Source organism: Canis aureus, chromosome X (genome assembly GCF_053574225.1).
Source record: "Canis aureus isolate CA01 chromosome X, VMU_Caureus_v.1.0, whole genome shotgun sequence".
Lineage (NCBI taxonomy): Eukaryota > Metazoa > Chordata > Mammalia > Carnivora > Canidae > Canis > Canis aureus.
In genome coordinates, this window is record NC_135649.1 from 122,768,776 (window position 1) to 122,777,365 (window position 8,590).

The window sequence follows — 8,590 nt, forward strand, 5'->3', positions numbered from 1 at the left end:
AACGTGCGACACTGTCATTGTTATGCTTCCCCAAGGAGGAGAAACAAAACTCAAGGTAAGTATGTGGGAAGGACGTGACAGGCAGCGTGGACGGGAGAGCGCTGCCAACCTTTAATGAATGGCAGTCACTGAAGCAGAGTGCTCGGCTTTTCGTGACCCCGTGGGATGCACAGAGGGCGTCTCGCTCCTTAATCCACGCAGTTGCTCACAAATATCCACACAGCCTTTTACTACGTGCCAGACACAGGGATGGGCCCCGGGAGTAACCAGATGTATAGGAAACACATCCTGCCTCAAGAGTTCGTGCTCCACAGACAAACCGTCAGCCAGAGGGTTTCACAGCCTGGGGCTGAGGACTCTCGGGTGGGGTGTCCTGTGCCCTGCAGGGTGTTGAGCAGCATCCCTGGTGTCCACTCAACAGACACTCCGGGTGTGACAATCAAAAGTTGGCTCCAGATATTGTCAATGCACCTTTTATCACGTAAGACTGAGCTGCATGCGGGCAGTGTGGTGAGTTTCTGGGCTCCAGACGACCTGATATTTCTGGAAGGGAAAACCCAAAGGTCATTTTACCTCCATCCTGCATGTCTGGCCCTTCAGCCTTCCTCACAGAGTGAACCTCGTTACGTCCTAAGAGGCCAGCGGTTCTCCTCCTTGGCTTCGTGTTGCGATCCCCTGGGGAGAATAAAAATTCCTCATGTCCTGTTGTGTTCACTTCTGGGGCCCCGTAACCCATTACCACTAATTAGGGGTGGGAGGTGCTTAAAAGAGTTGAAGTTTACGCTCTCCCCGTTCTGGAGACCAGATGTTTCAGATCCAGGCTGGACACGGGACTGAGATCTAGTGGTGCAGGCTCTCTCCCTCCCAAGGCTCCAAGGGAAGGTCCTTCCCACCTATTTCAGCATCTGGGGCCCCAAGCGTCCCCGGGCTGGTGGCCACATCCCTCCCATCTCTGCCTCCATCCTCACGGGGCTCCTCCTCTGTGTCTGTGTGTCCTCTTCTCTCTTCTAAAGACACTTGTCATTGGATTTAGGGTCCACTTGTGTAATCCAGGATGAGCTCAGATAAAACCTAATTATATCTTCAAAATTTATTTACCTCATAAGGTCCATTCACAGGTTTCAGGGCTCAGGATGTGGACATATCTCTTTTGGGGCCATCATTCAACCCAATACGCCAACCCATATCTTCAAGAATTAAACCAGAATTTTTGAGGGAGAAGCCCCGTGATTATAATCCGTGTCAAGGCTGCGATGGGGTTAGTAGAGAAAGACATCTGGCCATCTGGCAAATCTATACCATGACCCATTGTGCATTTCTTTATGATTTAATGCTCTATGGGGCCATCTAACGTGCTCATTTCCACCAGGTTGCAGGGTGCCTCGCCGTATGGACTTCAGAACCTCAGTATGGGTCATTTAAGCTCCTGTGCTTCTGTTTCCAGCCTTGAGTGATAAAGGAAGCTCACTGCACACCGGCCTTATAGGGTCATTGTTAACATAGAAAGTACTGGGCAGCCCGGGTGGCTCAAAGGTTTAGCACCGCCTTCAGCCCAGGGCCTGATCCTGGGGATCCGGGATCGAGTCCCACATCGGGCTCCCTGCATGGAGCCTGCTTCTCCCTCTGCCAGGGTCTCTGCGTCTCTCTCTCTCTCTCTCTCTCTCTCTCTCTGTGTGTCTCTCATGAAGAAGTAAATAAAATCTTTAAAAAAAAAAAGAAAGCACTATGCATAGAACAGAGAATTACCCATTGCATGTGCTTCATACTTAGCGCTTTTATTTCTGGAGCTTTTAAACTAGCTGTGGTGTGCGAAGCACGTTCGCACACTATATCCCATCTAGGCTTCTCAAATGCTTTTGGAAGACATGAATTCTGAGGAAGAGTTCTCAGTGATGGCAATCTGCTCCTACGCCATGAGACTTAGGCTGTGATTTACCCATCCAGACCCATGTAGAAGAACCAGAACCAGAAGCAATCTGTGTCCTGGGTTGGACTCTGCTCAACCACGAGGTTTATTAGAATAGAGTCAGACAAACACGGCTTTGAATCAATGGGACGTGGGCATGAATTTATGTTCTGCCCCTTAACAGCTGTGGGAACCTAGATGTGATCTATGTGACCTTCTGTTTCTTTGTCTATCAGAGGACAAGGATACCACTCACTTTATGGGATTGTTAGGAAAACCACTGAGATAACATCCCATATGTTTATAGACGGTGGCACAATGGTCAAAAGTCCTATTTCAAAAAAAAAAGAAAATCCTGCAGCTGTGCCTACCACGTATTAGGGTAGCGTAAATCATCTCAAAGAAAATATGCATTTTTTTGTTTTGTTTTATAAACTCCATGACACCTTTCGATCGTGTAAAAGGGAAGTGCCGTCCCAGTTTGGATTGTCAGAGACCCACTGAGATGTGAAAGCAAAGCAGTGAGGGGATGCAAACAGAAAAACAGAGGGGATAGAGGAGGGTAGATGCATGAAGTATATAATATATAAAAATATACAATATTTACAAATCAATATAAGATATATTAATATGTTGGGATCCAAGATTCAAAGAGTCATATTTGAGCAGATTATTAAATCAATTTTAAAATTTTCTGCCTAATATACTATCTAAAATGTCTAGATATAAAAAAAAATGTCTAGATAAATCTCATACCATGCACCATGGCCTTGCTGCATGTGGTCAACGCACTATAAAAATATCCATACCTGGCACCTTTCAGGACCCATTTGCCCTGCTGACCTACCTCACTTGAGCAGATGACCCTTATCTGTCTATGAAAAGCCTCCCACCCATAAAGGAGGATGCCACAATCCTGAGTGGCATCCAGCCCCTTTCACACATCTTAATGTAATCCTCACAATTATTTCTTATTTTAAGAGTCTTTTTGTCTTGGGAGACTATGTTGTGAGAGATGGAGAAGGGAACAGACAGGATTCCAAGCGTAGAGCTGGATAATTTCAAGCCACACATAGTAAAGAAAACAGAACTTGGTAAACTTTCTCAACCACCCCCACCCCCGCCCAAAATGAATCTTAAAAATCTTGGTAATGTTTTATTTGGTGTGCCACTCCCAATTTAGTACATAGAAGACATTTCTAAAAAGCTGCCCTAGCACATACTGTGGCCTGGATCTGCGTTGACTCGCAGTTGCATAGTCTCGGAGTCCCTTCGTCTGCCAGAATGTCGATAAAAATGTGATTTTCCTGACACAAAGGTGACTAGTGATCCCTGAAGCCTCAACCATCCGCTGCCATATTGCAGAATGTTGGTGAGGCGTAGTTTCCCAGGCACTGACTACACGTCCCAGGCTCCCTTGCCGCTATATAGGGTCATGTGATGAATTCTCACCAATGATATGTCATACGTCTCCTTTCCTGGTCAAGCTGGAGAAGCTAGAATGATGGATGTAGAGATGCTAAGACTCTAGAGGATGGAGCAGCTGCAAGATGGGGAGAACCTGTATTCTTTAATAGCCGGGGATGGAGAACACCCAGCATAGGGTGACCTGCGGGGTCTCTGTGCTGCTGCTGTCCTCTGAAGTCTTTCCTCTTATGGCTGCCATAGCTCTTGAGAACCATTGTCACCCTTGCAAGTAGAGACCTATGCTTATTGGGTTTACGCCTCTGCAAGTCTGGGGTTTATTCTACCCATAGAACGAACGGGTCCCACCTAAGAGACTAAGCCATTTATTTCACCCATTGCACAGCCCCCCATAAGGCCATGAGCCACAGAAACACTGCAGTGTTTAAATGAGGAGATACTTGGGAAGAGCTTTCTACGGAAATGTGCAAAAAGACAGCTACTGTTATTGTTATTATGGTTATCTTGATGGATCAATAGGATGACTCAAGGTGGAACATGACTTGTGATTTTCAAAATCTCTCATATGCTGTGATTAAAAAAAAATTTATTTATTTATTCATGAGAGACACAAAGAGAGAGAGAGAGGGGCAGAGACACAGGCAGAGGGAGAAGCAGGCTCCAAGCAGGGAGCTCGATGTGGGACTCGATCCTGGGTCTTCAGGGTCATGCCCTGGGCTGAAGGCAGCGCTAAACCGCTGAGCCACCCAGGGATCCCCATATGCTGTGATTTAAAAAAAAAAATAAAAGATTTCATTTATTTATTCATGAGAGACACAGAGAGACGCAGAGACATAGGCAGAGGGACTCGATCCCAGGACCCTGGGGTCACACCCTGAGCTGAATCCAGAGGCTCAATCGCTGAGCTACGCAGGCGTCCCTATGCTGCGATTTAAAATGTCTGATAGGACTTTAAGTATTCATTATTTCTTGTAGATCAAGGAACTAGTAGTGCCCAGGCGATCCCACGTTGCTCCCATCTGTGAGCCCCAGAGGAAGACTGCCTGGAGTCCAGGCCAATATTTCAGATGGATTTTTAAACATGGCATGCATTAAAATTTTCTACAATGCCCTAGTCAAAACATCCAGCCTCCGCAAGCCCTCTCTCTTGATCGCTTAAGAAATAAAAAAGTATATTTTAGTTTTTGAAAGGCCATAAAGTGGCTTGAGAGCAGGGGTGTGTTGTTAGCGAAAACTGAGCTCAACCTTTCTGTTATGAAAAAGAAAACGTAGACATGCTGCTTTTGGAAGGAAAAAAAGAAAACCAGGCTATTTTCCATTAATGTCTGGCAACGTGAATTTTTAAACAATAAAAAAGGAAACAAACAAAATCTTGAAGGGATTTCACGTATAATGTAAGGAATCACAACCTCCCTTTTATTATTTTATGTTGTGTAAGCTTGTGTGCAATATATCAACATAATTCAAAGGTACATTGAATGAGATGTTGGGAGGTTATGGTATTCCTCAGGATTTGGCTCTGAATGGTTATAAAAATAGATTCTTCTCCTTTTCTCTTCTATTTTTCCTTCTGGATGATGGTAGGAGGTTGAGGTCTCTTTTAAATAAATAGTAAAAGGAAGATTAAAAACACAGTTTTCAGAGGACAGGATTAGTACCCACTGCAGTTTCATTTTCTCGTTGTTGATTCTGGAAAATGAGACTTTTGTCAAGCCAGGATTTAAACTAATAAAAAAAACAACCACAGAGATTTTTTTTTTCCTACAGAAAATACTGGATTTCGTACATTTCAAATGGGGGAAAATAATCTTTCTTGACAGCCTTCCAGCAGAAATCAGAAAAGTGCACAAAAGGCCACCCACCATGTGGCCGGGTGGCTGGAGGGCCAAAAGGAATTGGCCAGAAGGAAGGCAGAGCCGGGGCCATTTGGGAGAGAAAGACCACATTTCTACTGTTTTCCTACATAAGGCTTGTACTAACTACAGTGAGTTTTGGTAAAAGCTTTATTTCATACTATAAATGTTATAGATAAGATACAACAATATAGGAAAAAGGGAATAGATGAAAATTATTCACAATCATTATCGGTCAAAATACACTGAACGCGTTCAGATATGGGTAAGTGTACGGGCAAACAAATTTTTACATATATATTAAAATACATAATTCAGTTCTGTTTAGACGCCAAACCGTGTGGTTTAAAGTCTGTTTATTTTCCATAGCAATCTATGATTTTCTTACTTCAGTGTCATTAGTGGGGCTGATATCCCATTACATGGAAGCACCGTAAAGTGTTTCATCCGATCTTGGTGGACATCTGGATCGTTTCGTGTCTTCTGGCCATCTCTGCGAAGAACCTCCCATTCAGCTCTGAGATTCTGCGATGTAGGATTGCTGCAGTAAGGAACGCGGACGCATTTGAGGTTCTTGCCAAACCTTTGGAGGCAAGCCCTTAAAAAGGGTTTCCTATTTCTATTGTCCCACACTTCGAGTGACAGAACGATTTCCTCACACTTGAGGCCCGACACTTGCTATCATGGTAACAGCTCCTAAGTTGGTACTTAGAAAAGAAGTATGTTCTTTCCATCGTTTATGCATATTAATTAATGAACTGCATAACTTGGCAGTCTCAAGAAGGAAGCATTTGTTAGCCGGTCCACACATTTCTGTTGAGCTGTTTAGACTTTGTTTTTTTGAGCAATAAAAATAATTTACGTAACAAGGCATTGACAGGTCCTCAATATAGCAAATGCTCCATCAGGCATTAATGCCCTGAATATAGCAAATATTTTGTGATATTTTATTCATCATTTTCCTTTCAGATTTGTTTGTTCAACTGCATTTTTCCCCCAAAGTACAGGAATTTTTAAACAAGGGACGCCAGGGTGGCTCAGTGGTTGAGCGTCTGCCTTTGGCTCGGGGTGTGATCCTGGGGTCCCGGGATCGAGTCCCGCATCGGGCTTCCTGCATGGAGCCTGCTTCTCCCTCTGCCTGGGTCTCTGCCTCTCTCTCTGTGTCTCTCATGAATAAATAAATAAAATCTTTTAAAAAATAAGTTTTTAAACGGTTGGTAGCTGTATCTTTCAGGTTTTCCCAGTTTCCCCCTTGTGTTTGGAAAGCCTTTCTTCATTCTGAGATTATATATTTCCCTACCTGCTTTTATAATATTTTTCACTTTTAAATATTAAACCGTTAAACATTTGGAACCTCCCTGACTCTGTGGTATGAGGTGGAAATCTCACTTTCTTTGGCCTGAGTGCTAAACCAATTATTCTAATGCCACAGATTAATTCAGCATTTCCCTGGGGCCTGAAGTTCCACTTACATTTTTCCCTCTGGCCTATTGAGTGTTTTATAACATGTTTTAATACAACAGTGCAAGTTTCCTAATTTTCTTCTTACAACCATGTGTATTCTTACCCATTTTTGCCTTGGGATAAATTTCACTGGGGACATCTCGGGGGCTCAGTGGGTTAACCGTTTGCCTTCAGCTCAAGTCAGGACCCCAGAGTTCTGGAACCAAGCTCCACATCATGCTCCCTGCTCAGTGGAGAGTCAGCTTCTCCCTCTGTCTCTGTTCCTTTTGTTCTCTCTCGCTGTCTTTCTCTCAAATAAATAAATAAAATCCTTAAAACTTTTTTCATTGAAATAAATAAAATCCTTAAATAAAATAAATAAAATCCTTAAAACTTTTTACATTGAAAACTTACATAACAAAAAGTCGTAGAGATTTCAACTGGAATGTCTTAGATACATGATTTTTTTTTTTTGGTGATTTTTTAGAATTTTTTACATGTTATACAGTATATATTAATATATGTTTTATATGTGCATTTTCCCATCCAAGGTTATAGTTTTGCCTCAGTTTGTAAGCATTTTTGTGTATCAGAAATGGTCTGCTCTTTCCTGCATAGAAATCTCCAACACTTTTCCTAAATTTTATTATGGAGGTCTTTTTATAAATCTGCATCAACTGGCTCGAGGTTGCAAAGCAAGACTTGGCAACATTTCTGATTCTTGCAGAAGGCAAAGGTCTACGGAGCAGCATATATAATAACACGTGTAAAAATTTCTAAAAAAAAAAATCATGTATCTAAGACATTCCAGTTGAAATTTCTACGACTTTTTGTTATGAAAGTTTTCTTTTTTTTTTTAAACTATGCCAGAGGTGAGATTTTTATGTTATGAAAGTTTTCAATGAAAAAATTTTTAAGAAAAAAAATTAAATAAATAAAAAATAAATAAAAAAGAAAAAGAAAATATTTTTAAGGATTTTATTTATTTATTTGAGAGAGAGAGAACCTTCAGGACGCTGGTTCTAAGTCTGGTTCCAGTTCTGTTAGTTGTTCCAAGAATAATCAAAGGCGTTTCTATGCAAGAAAATCTGCACCAGTCAGCCTGAAGCAAGTGTTCACCACATCTAACGATGATTTTTCTGAGTCTGAATTACAAAGTGTGTTCTTTTGTTGAGAAGGGATGTTGAATGAATCAAAGACCTTTGTCACATAGCTGTGAATGAGCCGTGAACCAGAGAGGCTCATCCTGGCTCTGAGGAGCCAATGATCAAACATCCAGGAGTTCTGCGAGCCATCTGTTCAAGCATGGGTAGCTGGCGTCAACCACAGCGGAGTATTTACACCATAGAAATGGGCAAACACTACAGATCCAAATGCGTGTGTTTGAAAGCTGGTTTTCTCAGCCCACCACTTATAGACAATAACGCATTCATGCATTTATTCAACAAATATATCTTGAGCACATACGATGTGCCAACAAGGTCACAGAAGCCTGATGAAACTGTCAATAATGGGGGCAAAGATTCAACATAATCAGTGGGCGTACACAGTTGTGATGAGTAATATAAAGAAGAGGATGCTCTCAGCGTTTGTTACGCACATATACGGTCACACCAGGAGCTCCCAGATTTCCCTGAGGAAATGGTGCATCAGCTTGAACCTTGTCACTTTCCAGGACCTTCAATCCACCCCACAAATATAAGAACAACTGTTTCCTAACTGGAGTTGTCTACATGAAATACAGAGAGGGCCGACCGTTTTTTTTAAACAGCTTATCACAATAAACAGAACCCGCTTCAGTAAGCACATCCAAGCCACAGAGTTGAAAAAATAAAGGTTTACGACTCTGAGCGAGATCTGGGATCAAAGGGATGGGTGGGGTATCACATTTATAGTGGAATTCCCGGGAGACCCTCGGTGCCCACCGTCTCTCCCTAAGGATTCTTCTCATTGAAGCTCCACA